General features: G+C 50.5%; 1 non-coding gene across 1 annotated transcript; it reads right to left on the bottom strand.

Annotated features, from left to right (window-relative positions):
- Nucleotides 1-10,869: 10,869 nt before the first annotated feature.
- On the bottom strand, nucleotides 10,870-10,941 carry TRNAP-UGG (transfer RNA proline (anticodon UGG)). The gene has a single exon. It is a non-coding gene; the product is annotated as a tRNA-Pro (tRNA).
- Between the last annotated feature and the right edge of the window lie 2,828 nt (nucleotides 10,942-13,769).

Genomic DNA, 13,769 nt, shown 5'->3' on the forward strand with positions numbered 1-13,769 from the left:
GTGTCTAATATGTGATGTGTGAGCTGTATCATGACATCTTGCGTGGACAAATGCGATCTAAAACCTATCATCGAATGGGGGTATAAGTCGTTGTCTTCCATGAAATTGGTTAGTCGCGTTTGTATGACATGTTCCATCAGTTTTCCAACGCAAGAGGTGAGGGATATAGGCCTTAGATTTTCTAGATTGAGCGGTTTCCCTGGCTTAGGTATGAAAATTACCTTAGCGGTTTTCCATTGTTGGGGAATCTCACCCTTCTCCCAGCATTCTTGCATGAAATTGGTCAGCGCCGTTATAGATTTGTCATCTAGGTTTCTAAGCATTTTGTTGGTTACACCATCGGGTCCGGGGGCTGATTTGGTTTTCAGTTTTAGTATTTCTGCTCGAACCTCGAATTCGTGAATAGGGGCGTCTAGGTCGCTGTTGGATTTACCCTCATAGCGCGGTAAGGTAGTTTTGGTGGCGGAGCCTATATATCGACAACGAATTGCATCGAGGAGTTCCTGCTCCGAACCTTCAAATTTATAACCTAATTTCTGTAAATTTTGTCGATGTGTTAATTTGCTACCTTCTGGATCGAGGAGGTGCCGAAGGAGGTTCCATGTTTTGGCGAGGCCGATATTGCCCTCAAGCTGGTCGCACATTGTTTCCCAGTTCTGATCGCAGAGTCTAAGTGCATATGCCTCAATCTCTTTGTTGTGGCGCGCTAGGCGTCTTCTGAGATTGCGATTCCACTTTTGTCTCTTTAATCGCTTTTCCATACTAGCTTTGGCCTCCCACATATGAAGAAGGCGGCTGTCTAGTACTTCAAGTTCCGCGTTGTCGTCGAGCGTTTTTGTCGCATTTTTGGCGTCCCTGCGGAGTTCCTCCGCCCATTGTTCTATGTTTGTGATTTCTGCCTTTCTCCCGTCCTGGTTACGAGCGTCGCGGAAAGCGTCCCATTCGATAATATGCGGGGAGCGCGTTTGGCGCTTGGCAGGGCCAACGTCAGTTTCCGTGACAAGTATGTAATGGTCACTGCCTAGGTTTAGCAAGGAGTTGGACCAATTAGCTGTACCCGCATTCTTCACCAGGGTGAGGTCTGGGGACGTGTCAGCGCACACGCTGTTACCCATTCTTGTGGGGGTAAGAGGATCCGTGAGCAGGGTGAAGCCCATTTGCTGTATGTCTAGCCATAGCTCTCTCCCCTTCGTACAGGGCCGCGGGTAGCCCCACGCAGGGTGGTGGGCATTGAAGTCACCTAGAATAACCAGTGCGTGCTTGTTGCCCATACGCATCACATTCCTGAAGAGGGAGTCGAATTTAACTTTCTTTTGACTTGGAGTGCTATAAATATTCAGAATGAAAAGACTGCGTTGAGTCTTTGTGGCCGGAATAAGTTCGACGAGGACGTGCTCTATGTGGCGGATGCCCGTGTCATGTTCAATGGCCGTAATGTTCCTTCTAACGAATGTGGTAACATTAGGTTTGTCGCCTGTGGCGTTAAAAGCTTGATAACCAATTAATTTTGACGCGCCTCCAGTCTCCTGGAGGGCGATAACCTCTGGGTGGACCTTCAGAGACGCAAGGAGCTGCTGGAGGATCGGCCTTTTCCGCCGATACCCCCGGCAGTTCCATTGCCACAGCAAGTAGTTGTTATTCTTTGTGTATATGGCCATGTTGAATTTGCTGAATGGTATGTTCCACAGTTTGCTGCCATATATTGATGGCTAAGAGCTCATTCCTGTGTCCTTGTGTTACGTCTGTGAGTCCCTGTATTGCGGAGAGAATCGACTGAATTTGGTTTTGCATGTTAGTTTCCAATGCCTGAAATTGCGCTTGTATTTTGGTATCCAGGGCCTGAATCTGGGTCTGAATGTTGGTCTCCAGTTTATGGCAGACTTCCTCCAGCGTAATTTCGGGTTGTGCGCCCTCCAACGATTTTCTCTTGCTGGGTGATGGTAGGGATTTCTCCACCACCATCGTACTCTCCTGGGTATTATGTGGAGGTTTTTCGGCTTCCTGTCGTTTCCTATCTATCTGGATCTTAAGCGTCAGCTGCTTCCTAAGTTCCGCGTTTTCATTTTGAAGGGCCGTAACCGCCCCGGTTAATTTTTCCACCATGCGTTTAAGTTGTAAGATGTCCTCAGACCCACCGGGTGGATGAGTATGGGAGACCTTATCTACAAAGCTCACCCTCTTGTGGTCATCCGGCACGTTGGTCTTGTCCGTGGGCGGCGTTGACCCTTGCTGATGACACTCAGAGCGTCCCTCGATTTTGGGCCGGGCTCCGATGTTCCATTTGTTGCCAGTGTTGTCCCGCCCCCTGGAAGCGGAGCGCTTGCGAGAGCTGGAGTGGCCCCTGGAGCTGGAACGACCCCGGGAGCCGGAACGACCCCGGGAACTGGAACGACCCTGGGAGCTGGAAGGGCCCTTGCAGCTGAGGCGGTCCCGGGAACCCGAGCGACCTCGGGAGTTGGAGCGTCCCGTGGACTGGCCGTGACCACCAGAGCCTGTCCCCGACACCAGGCGCGGGAAGGAGTCCTGTCGCATGTGAAATCCCCCTTCTGCCCTGGTTCTTGGTCTGCTCTGTCGTCCAGATGCGTTGTTCTCGCTGTCTGTTGTTGCCTTGCTCTCATTGTCTTGCGTTCGTTCCTTCCACTGTCGCTTCTTAATTATGTGCGGGGTAGACGGGGAATGCGGTTGCGAGGCGCGATCCGTCCGTCCAACACAAGCTAAGAGTCAAGCATTTGCGCACGTTTGGTGGGAAGCATCCTCAGCGACCGCATATTCCGGTCTATAAGTCGCAGCGCCTCCAAACGGCAGTTTTCTAGAAAAAAAATTATAAGACGCACCAGTTGATTCGGTAAGCGCTATAAAAGCACGATGTGAATACATTCGGCAAAGATTGCGAGAAAAATACACACTCTCAGAGGCGGCTGAGTGGGACGATTCTCGAGCGTTGGCAAGCGTGCCGTCTTCCCACGGCTTTTTTTGCTGTCTTCATCGACCACAGCGCGCTTGCGGCTTTGCGCCAGATGATGTTTTCGTTCGCGTCGAGCAGTCTCCCGAATTCCCGGTTGGCGCGCAGCTTCAACGGCACACAGCTTGAATTAATTGCACCGCAGCTCCTTCGGCTCCCAGGCGGTGTGCTGTTGAGTACGACCAACGCTCTACGGACACAGCGAGGAACGGAAATGACGCGAAGTGAAAACTTTTCAAAGAGAAACGGGGGTCGTGGCGACATTGCGTTATTTCACCCGTAAGATAACGTATAATTTCTCGTTTTTCTCATTATTTACTCGTAGAGTAGAGGGGGTGGGGGGTGGAGGACAATAAGCATCGACAGCGCATTAGTGCCTGGTTCCACTCCGCACCCGTCCCGCGAGATCCACTCCTATTTCGGGTAGCCTCGCAGTGAGCTCGAAGCGTCTGTGACCCAGTGCAATGCTGGGCTCGCGTTGGTTGGTTGGTTGGTGAAACTTTATTTCCAGCGGATATAGAGGAGCGACACGAAGTCGCCCCCCGCTTAAACGGCGGCCGCTATCCCTTGGGCAGCGGCGGCGTCTTCAGCCAGCTGGAGGAGCTTGATCTGTATCCCCGGGTCGGGGCTGAGCAATAGAGCCTCCCAATGAGCAGAGTCGGTAATGAAGTGACTCGCGGGTAGGGACTGCGGGCAGTTCCAGATCATATGATTTAGATCGGCTTTCGCATCACAATTTTTGCATTTGTTTGAGTAGAGTCCTTCCGAATAGAAGCTACACAATTGGGGATTTGGATAGGTGTTAGTTTGAAGTTTACGCCAGGCTTTGGCCTGTTGCTTGGAGAGCGTTTTATCTGCTGCGGGGAATCTGAGTCTTGCAAGCCTGTAGTGCTGCAGGATTTCTCTGTAAGAAAACAACCTGTCCTTGCCAGAGTATAGGGCGGGTGGGCTGCACGACCCAGCTCGGCGGGACAGTTCTCGAGCTAGGTTATGAGCCGCCTCATTACCAGCAAGGGAAGCATGAGCAGGCGTCCAGATTAGGCGAATGCGCCGCGTGGGCTGATAATTTAGCAGAATCCGTGCTGCTTGTGGGGAGATTCTTCCAAACGTGTAGTTACGTATTGCCAATTTTGAGTCGCTGACAATGGTTTCTGCCGAGGATCCCACAATGGCTAGAGCAATGGCTGTTTCTTCTCCAACATGTGTGTGCTGAGTGCGTATAGTGCCCCCAGTTATGAGTGTACCACGTTCCGTGGTGACCACAGCTACCATCTTGTCAGCCGAAGAATCTGCCGCATCTACATATACCACAGAGGTATCATTAAGAAAGCGTTTGCCTAATGATTTGGCTCTCTCTGTACGACGTTCAGCGTGGAAATCTGGGTGCATGTTCCGAGGTAGTGGAGGAATGACCAGAAGCTGGCGTATATGTTTGGGAAGGTAAGTTGTGGGTCCGCCTTGTCGTTCGTATGTTATGCCTAGTGTGGACAGAATGTGTCTGCCAGTTGGTGTGGCCGATAGTCGTTCGTACTGCGAGACGGTTACCGCTTCAATAATCTCGCTTAGGGTGTTATGAAGACCGAGACCTAACACTTTCTCAGTCGCTGTGTGCATGGGTAGCCCAACTGCCTGTTTGACGCATTTTCTGATTATGGCCTCCACTTTTTCTTTTTCAGCTGACTTGAGATGTAGGTAAGGGCATACGTAAGCTATGCGGCTTATCACAAAGGCTTGTACTAAACGGAGAGTATTGCTTTCCTTCAAGCCCGAGTGGCGGTTACTAATGCGGCGAATGAGTCGCATAATTTGCTGCGAGGTTCCCTGTAGCTTCCGAATTACGTCACCATTAAAGCCATGTTCTTGTAGAATTAGGCCCAAGATTTTAATTTTGGGCACTCGAGGAATGGGGACTCCGCGAATACTGAGTTCGATGGCCGGTGGGGTTTGCGCAAGGGATCTGATGTTGCGGAATATGAGAAATTCAGATTTGGCTGGAGAGCACCGCAGCCCCCTAGGGTCTACATAGTTCCCCACGATATCTATTGCATGCTGTAGTCTCTCCTCGATTTCGGCATCATTGCCCTCGGCGGTCCACAAGGTGATATCGTCAGCATAGAGGCTGTGGTGGAGTTGCGGAACCTGCGCTAATAGGTGTGGAAGTTTCAACATTGCAACGTTGAAGAGAAATGGTGATAGGACCGATCCCTGCGGGGTGCCCTTGTTGCCGAGGGGAAAGTCATGCGAGTGGAGACCTCCTACTTGAAAATGCGCCTTTCTACCTGAAAGAAAGTCGCGGATATAGTTGAAGGTGCGGGCTCCCACCCCGAGTTCATGTAGGTTCTCCAAGATCGCATCATGTCTGACATTGTCAAAGGCCTTTTCCAGGTCAAGTCCAAGAATTATTCTGGTGTCCCGCGTTTTTGCCTCAATAATCTGATGCTTGAGCTGAAGCATTACATCCTGCGTAGAAAGTTTTGGTCGAAATCCAATCATGGTTGGAGGGTACAGCTCGTTCTCCTCCATAAACCGGTTGAGGCGGGTATGAACTACGTGCTCCATGAGCTTACCTACACAAGACGTGAGCGAAATCGGCCTGAGGTTCTCAAGGCTGAGTGCCTTCCCTGGCTTTGGGATGAGAATGATCTCTGCCGTTTTCCATATTTGTGGGATGGAGCCCTCCGACCAACATTTCTGCATATACTCAGTTAGTGGTTGTAGCGACACTTCATCCAGGTTGCGGAGGATCTTGTTGGATACTGCATCGGGGCCAGTGGCGGATTTGCAGTTTAGCCTGGCAATCTCTGCCCTAACCTCATCCACAGTAATGGGGGAGTCGAGCTGCGTGTTTTCCGGACCAGCATAATCTGGGAAGGCTTGGATAGGAGCATTGCCAATATATCTATCTTTAAGTTCAAGGAAAAGGTCCTCTGGTGGGCCTGCATACGCATGCACAAGCTTCTGCAGGTTCTGCCTCTGGGTGGTTCTGCTACCTGTAGGGTCAAGTAGATGACGAAGCAAGTGCCAAGTCTTAGAGACTCCCATATTGCGATCCATTTGGTTGCATATGTCATCCCAGTTTTGTTGAGTAAGTTTAGCTGCATGATCCTCGATCTCCTTGTTTAGCCTAGCTATTCTTCTGCGCAGATTGCGGTTCCACCGCTGTCGTTTGAGTCGGTTCTCGAGTCCACTCTTTGCCTCCCATAGGTGAAGAAGCCGGCTGTCCGCAATCTCCAGGTGGTCAGCCTGGTCTAACGTATGGGTGACTGCTTTGGCATCTTGACAAAGATCCTGCGCCCAGATATCTATGTCTAGTATTTCGGGGGTATCAGCTTCTCGGGCGGCTCTTTTAGCGCGGAACGCGTCCCAATCGACAAGGGTGGGGGCTCGAGCGCTACGACGTTTGGGGCCAGTTGAGGTCACTATTTCCAATATGTAGTGATCGCTGCCGAAATTTTGTTGAGTGTTTATCCATGTTGGAGTGCCCGAATTTTTAGCAAAAGTCAGATCGGGAGACGTATCCCTGGAAACACTGTTACCGCAGCGGGTGGGGACTAGTGGATCTGTAAGAAGAGTCAACCCACACTGTTGTGCGGTGAGCCACAGTTTTCTACCTTTAATGTCCTCCTGTGCGTAACCCCAAGCCGAGTGTTGGGCATTAAAGTCTCCCGTGAAAATGACGGGGTGATTGCCTGCGAGCTTCAGGGTCGCCTGAAAAAGCGGGCCGAAGCTTGCTTTCCGTAACTTTGGGCTGCTATAGACATTCAGCACAAACAGACTGTGGTCGGGTTTCCTAGGCGGAATTAATTCGACTAGCACGTGTGTGACATTTGTGACTGGGGTATCGTGCTGCACTACCGCAATATTTCGTTTGACAAGAGTCGTGACTCCAAGCGTTCCACCCCCCGATGAAAAGGATTGATACCCAGCTAGCTTGCTATTAGTTTGTGTCTCTTGTAGTGCGATTAAGTCCGGTCCGTCCCTATTGTTGAGGAATTGTTGGAGTACAGCTCGTTTGCGGCTAAATCCTCGGCAGTTCCACTGCCAGATGGTGTAATTGGGTTGTGGCGCCATGTTGTTGCTAGTCGGATACCGCTTCAGAAGAAGCGGGTTTGCGAATTTTTTGAGGAAGGAGCCTGCTCTCTGCTTCCTGCTGCCAGCTGCCTAAGTTAATTAATTCCTGCCGGTGTCTGCATAATTCTTCCATGATGGAAGTCATTGTAAGCTGCACTTGAATGAGGGTGCTGTTAGTCTGCGTTTGCGCTTCTTCAATTTTGTGAATGGTGTCGGCTAGTGTTTGGCCTTCGGACAGGGAATCGCCTGCTTTTCGCTTAGGCGGGGGTGCCCGCGTTGATTCAGCATGCATGTCCGCTCCGGCGGAGGTAGAGGGGGTAGGTTTATTGGCGCCATCGGTCGTAGGCGGTGACCCAGCCTGCATTTGTTGCTGTTTTAGAGCGGCATTTTCTTTCTTTAGGTCCTCGACCTCACGAAGTAATTTCCCTACCAGCACTTTCAGGTCTGCTAGCTCAGAGGGGTTGGAGTTAGATTTCTGGGAGGCTTTATCTGCCCAGCCTACCTTTTGCGTGCCGACGGCGTCCTGGTTCAAACCGGCGTTCCGCGGCTGGTGTGAAGGAATCCTGGATTTGGAGGCGGACCGGCCTCTCGGTTCCAGTCGTGGAAAGGAGCTGGATCGATGTCTATAATTTGTTCGTCCCCTGCTTTTGGAGCGGCTGCGTTGCTCTTTAGACTGCGGCGACTCTTGGCTATGCTGGGTCAGATGTTGGCGTTCCTGTTCCCAGCGGCGTTTGCTGACAATGTATGGAGTGCGGTAGATTTCGCGGCATTTGTTGCTGCCCAGTTCATGGCCCTTACCGCACAAGGCACACTCAGGCTCGCAGCTATGTGTCTCAGGAGGATTGGCCACGCCGCATCCGCGGCAGCGAGCGTTTTTCGGGTCCGGGCAAACGTCTCTGCGATGTCCGAGTTGTCCGCACAAAGAACACACTTCGTATTTTTTTTTGTAGAGGCAGCAGCGAATCATGCCACCACCGAAGCTGATCCAACGGGGAACTCGCTCACCATTGAAGAGAATGAGGACCGTCTGCGACTGCGCACCCATGCGCCGGACTCCACATATTGGAGGATTCCTTGGATGCTGAAGGTTCGCAAGGATGTCAGCGTCCGATAGATGTTTCGGAACGCCTTGGATCACTCCTTTACCACTGCCATCCGGCGTGGCGACATACGAGGTGATGGCGATCTTGTTCTCGCCGTAGATGAGCTCCTTGATGTTTAAGTAGCGTTCCACTCGTACCGCGGAATGGGTGGCCACCAGTATGGTGTGTTGCTTGAAGTTAAGTAGCATGCAGTCTTCAGATGATTCTGCCAAGGTGAGGCCCGCGGCGTCCCGGATGAGTTGAAAGATGCCGAGTTGGCCACAGCTCTCGAGTATACGGAGGCCGCCCGATGGCCGGAATATCACCTTGGTTAGGCCCTTGGGTAGGCGAGGTAGGTTCGACGCCACCGATTGTCGAGCAAGTCGTCGGCCAAGCTTTTTCGCAGAGGAGTCGGCAGAGTGCCGCATGCTGCCCTGTCCCTGGGCGCGATCGGTTCCATTGTGTGCCGCGGGGTTATTCCTTTGGCGTTCGTGACCGGAGCGTTTCGATTCACCGACGGTGAACCAACCATATTGGTGCGAAACTTCTTCGGGGCTAATGTCAGCCCCCTCCACGGTGACTTCCATGTCCAGTGTTGGAGGAAGATCCCACTCAGATAATGCGGCACAGCCCCGTCAGAGCGGGGTCGCTAGGCCTGGCGTGGGCCTAGCGGGCCGTGCGTAGCGGCGAGAGCCGAAACGCAGAAAAGTCCGCAGAAACAGGCAGAAAGGGACTTGCCGATGCGTCCGACGGCGTTATCCGAGCTTCGAAGACGAAATCCAGGCAAGAGCGGTGTTGACCGTCGCTGAATTCAGCGGTGGGCATGGGTGAAGCGAGGAGCGTTCGCGCGAGCGTCCGATCCAAGCCACGTCCGAGCCGGTTCCTGGGCTCGCGTGGAGGATTTTTTCCTCCTTTCTGTCGCGTGCATGTTGCGCCCATTGTTATCGCATTGTGCGTCGAATGTTTTTGATGCTCATGTGCGTTCATTATGAAGGCGACGGCCACGCGGCGCGTTTCAGAACGCGGGCTTCTGCATCTTCCTGCCTCTTCGTTGTCACCAAGCACTGCTTCCGAGGGCGTGCCATGCATACCCACAGTGCCCATTTTAACTGCCGCGTCGACCTCATTTGTAATAGGCCAGTGTTCGTTATAAATGGGCGCAACTGTACGGAATTGCTGCGTTTGCGCTTCTCCGTTCGCATAAACAAATGAAACGCCATGCATCGTGAAGGATTATAGTTCCGGCTGTGTGCGCACTGCAGGCAGAACTGTCAAGGACGATGCTTCAGCCAGCAGAGGGATTTATCAAGACTGGTCTGGCTCACAAAGATATGGAGGCGGCTGAGTTGAACAGGTGATTAAGAGCCACTAAATGAGGCAAGTGCAAGTGGCCAAGAAAATGGGAAAGAACTGGCAGACATAAACGCGGGAGAAGATTTAATGTGTGTGCGTGTGAGGGAAGTTTAATAAAACCTTTTAAGCTATGTACAGAAAACGGGGGAGCCACACATAAGCACACTTGATCTACCGTGTTCACGAACATATGCGAAGTGCGTGCTCTCCAAGTAAACACTGTGCGATATACTTCGCAAAGGTAGCGTTTTTAAAATAGAATCGAACACCTATCAGATGTGACTCTGGACCAATAATGACTAACTTAGTAGTCTAGCATACCTTTGCATCACACTCAAACTTTTCCAGCATTGTTTGCCAACCAAAAGGATTTGGAAACTGAAGCTTAAAGGAAAAAAGGAATGCGGTCACTGACCAAGTCAAGACGTTCAACACATTTCGGAACCTCATACGGGTTCCTTGATCACTACTACTTGACGTATGAGAAGTGGGACGTTCGAATTCGTTCAAACGATTTGTCTTCTTATGCAGTATACGTTCGCAACTAAACGGGTTTACAATGCAGACACCCGGATATAACGACATTTGTGCCGGATAAAGCAAAGATAGATACACACCATATGATTATGGTGCAATATCCGTTTGATAGGCGGTGCTATATGCTTGGTTGCCTCGGCGGAGCTAAAGCTCGATTATACGCTGCCTCAGCGTCTGGTACCTCTCAATAAACGCGCCTTATTTCCACGGCCATCTTGCTGGAATTACGGGGTCTGCAATGCAAAGTGCTGCACTCATTGCCGATAGTTTCTTTGCAGCTGGCTAGTAGAAAGGCGACCCCTTATTTGGCCGTTGTTGTGGCTACCGTACCGTTGAATAATACCTTCACTGAAAACGGGCCTTTTATAAGCTCAGAAAACCTCGCGGGCAAACATGTGGTGATGCCAAGGAAGTTCTTTAGAGCGGATCCCTGGAAAAATCCTGCGCCTTGTTTGAATTCCACGCGTTGATCACAAAGCCTTTTTTTTCCCTTAGCCTCAATAGTTCGTAGTCAGTGGCAGGGGAAAAAAAAGGTGCATTTTCAAATCCGTATTTGTTAGCAATGGTGCGGTTTTTGGAGTCAAACAAACTACGGTACAGCCAGAAAGAGCTACCGAATCGGTTTCCACTGAGAACAAACATTGCATCCAGGTGCCCTCCGCCTTCCTTGAAGCTGTCGTGATTCGTATGCGCTCGGACGCGTTACAAGCCCATCTTACATGAACTGTGCCATAAGGCGAGTGACCCAAACTACTCAGCGCTAATTTCATTTAATTGCATTTTTATTTCCTTACATACCCCTTTTTCAGGCGCATTACATAAGGGGTAAGAATGAAGAAGCAGAGAAAAAAGAAAAAACAGAGCGGGCCCGTCCGGGATTTGAACCCGGGACCTCTCGCACCCAAAGCGAGAATCATACCCCTAGACCAACGGGCCGCACAGTTACATGGCAAACGGGCGCGCGCAGAAACGCGTCCTTTCGTAAGAATGCTCTGAAATCCAGTTCTGAGATTTCTTCTTGCTGTTGAGCCAACATTCGCCTTGCTATTCACGAAGCCCTTCGGTGCTCCACATTGAAATTCTGCAAGCTTTCGGTCCGTTACGACTCGCTTTGTCGGTTAGGTACTCTGTTTGCTGTTTTATCTGACCTTTTGTTTCTTTTGTGTTCTTTACAATCGTATATTATAAGAAAGAATAGGTGAGTATCCCCTTCAAGTACCTGGACGTTGTCTTTGACCACAATTGATTCTGGAATAAGGAATAAGAGCACAATACCTGTAAAAAATATAGCCTGCTTTATTGAAGAGGATTTGTTTCTATGTTTCAACATGGGCGGGAAATCGGGATACTGTTCTGGCGCTATAACCAATGAGGGCTTCGTTCGCGTATGAGCTTTGAGCCCCCTCCCAGAAGACCTCAGTACGCGCAACGCGTACAAGGGGAATGTCAATGCTCCGACGACGGAGACGTTCCATTTTCCAACACACAATGCCACCGAGGGCACGCACTGTTATTTGGCGCACTGGGCGAACTCTGCGGCGTCCATGCATTAGCTCCAAAAATCTTTCAGATACCTCCTCGCGACATTGATTGAAGAAGGAAACCAGCGCAAAAGACGAAGACACAGGAACAAGGAACACAGGACGACGCTGGACGGGTAATGATGTAATCTCTTTTTTTTGCACTTAGAGATATTTTCTTTCTAAAGAAAGCTAATCCCAGATTCGCTATTCTTAGTCATGAGGAGATGTGAAAATATCAGGCAGACCTGCAGTGACGAAAAATACGGTATTAAGTTTGAGTACATCGTCCCATTTGTTACGCGTACTCAAGCGCTCGTGGCATCCTATCCAGCCTTCAACATCTTGATCATCAGTGCCGCTATAAATGGGTGGATGACGTTGGCAGATGGGCCCAACACAGACGATGGAAGGCACTGGGGCCGTTGGTAATTGGTCCTGCGTAGAGATACATAGTAGAGGTTTCCTGTCGCTGGAAACTTGCGGGTGCGAAGTTCCAGGGTGCTATCGCGATTTCGGGTTACCCCGCAACCTCCACCACTTGAAACAGGGGGTTTATTTGCAGGGCTCGATGGCAGGGAATCTCAGAAAGCTGTCGTTCAACCTCTTCACGTACAAATTCTTGTATCTAATGGAGTAACGAGGAGTCGATACCGGCTGTCAAACTGAACAATTAGGTCTCTTCTGGCCGCCGAGTAAAGATGCATTGTCGGCGTAGCTCGTCGAAACTTTGGCAAAGAGCGATCACACCCGTGACAGTGCGGGTATTCTTGGCCAATAGCATTTTAAATGCGCATTCGTCAATTCCGTAGAGGGGTTCGAACCCGACCGTGGCGGCCGCGTTTCGATGGAGGTGAAAGTCAAAGGCGCCCGTTTGCTGTGCGATGTCAGTGCACGCTAAAGATCTCCAGGTGGTCGAAATTATCCGGAGACCTCCATTGCGGCAGCTTTTTCCTCCTTTCTTTTTCCACTCCCTCCTTTATCCCTTCGAAAGAAAAACTGGTAATGGCGCAAGAAACGGGGACACAGAAGGCACACAAAAGACAGGACTGACGCCCGTTTCTTGCGCCATTACCAGTTTTTCTTTCAACATGAACCAACTCGCCCAAACTAGAGTTTTACTTTATCCCTTCCCTTATGGCTAGGCTGCGCCTTCGTTCACATATCTGTGCCGTCATTACGGAGGTTCTCTTGGGTGTGCCGTCATGAGTTTGAATCGAGTGGCATTGGAAAAAATTGTTTTTTTTTTATCTTTGAAATCTAACTTTCTCCGCACACATGCGCCTTTTCGTGTTGAACAAACGTAAACATAGCCAGAAAAAAAACACAGAATAGATTTTTACTAAAAACGAAAATTTCGCTAAGTTCTCCTCAGTGCCACTCCAAAGCAGTCATGATCGCGCTTGGACGTGTCAGAAACACATCTTGCATACGCTGCGCCACATACCGAGGCAGCCCATTACTTGGCACTAGCTTTGAAAAACATGTAGATAGAGACTAGAGGGGCCTGTCCGGGATTTGAACCTGGGACATCTAGCACCCAAAGCGAAATTCATAATTCTCAACTTGGCTCGCACAAGACCCACCGGTGGCAGCACCTGCGATCGCAGGGCAGTGCACTCCTTGACCGCTTTGCCATTGCGCAATGAGTGTATGAGGAGGGACATATGACTCTAAAGCTGAGGATGACCAATTCCGCATATATGGGCATTAACCGATTTACGCCACCGCCTCATACCTTAAGGATGAGTTCAGTGCTCCCTCCAATTTTTAAGTGACTTTCTTTAAGCACGAAAAGCTTATACCTTCCACCCTCGAAAAATTCAGGCGAAAAGGGTCTGGAAACCGCAAGGGCCGAAGATGAAGCCGATAATATTGGAACGCTTCTTAATTGTTTAGTCAGAATGGAAGCCAAAAGAAAAAAAATAGCGGCGTGATCAGACACCTGATGCGAGAGTTCCGCCAAAGCAGTAGAATTTACCCTCTGTTATTTCTTTGATGCTTTTTCTCTGAGCCTAATTTCACGCACACGGCTGGATTTTCCTGGAGTGTAAAGGTGGCGGAAGGGGTGAGGAGGTGGCGGTGAGTGGAAGGTAAGCCTAGGGGGCGGCTGATGCTTCTGGAGAGCAGTTGGTACTGCGCACGCTTCTAGCGGGTGGGAGCAGTTGGGTTGCTGGTAGCGGGCACTGTTGCAGGGTAGAGTTAGGTGGATGGGTGGAGGCTTCACTCTCCGCATCTGCCGAC

This window comes from Amblyomma americanum, chromosome 3, assembly GCF_052857255.1.
Source record: "Amblyomma americanum isolate KBUSLIRL-KWMA chromosome 3, ASM5285725v1, whole genome shotgun sequence".
In the NCBI taxonomy this organism is placed as follows: Eukaryota; Metazoa; Arthropoda; class Arachnida; order Ixodida; family Ixodidae; genus Amblyomma; species Amblyomma americanum.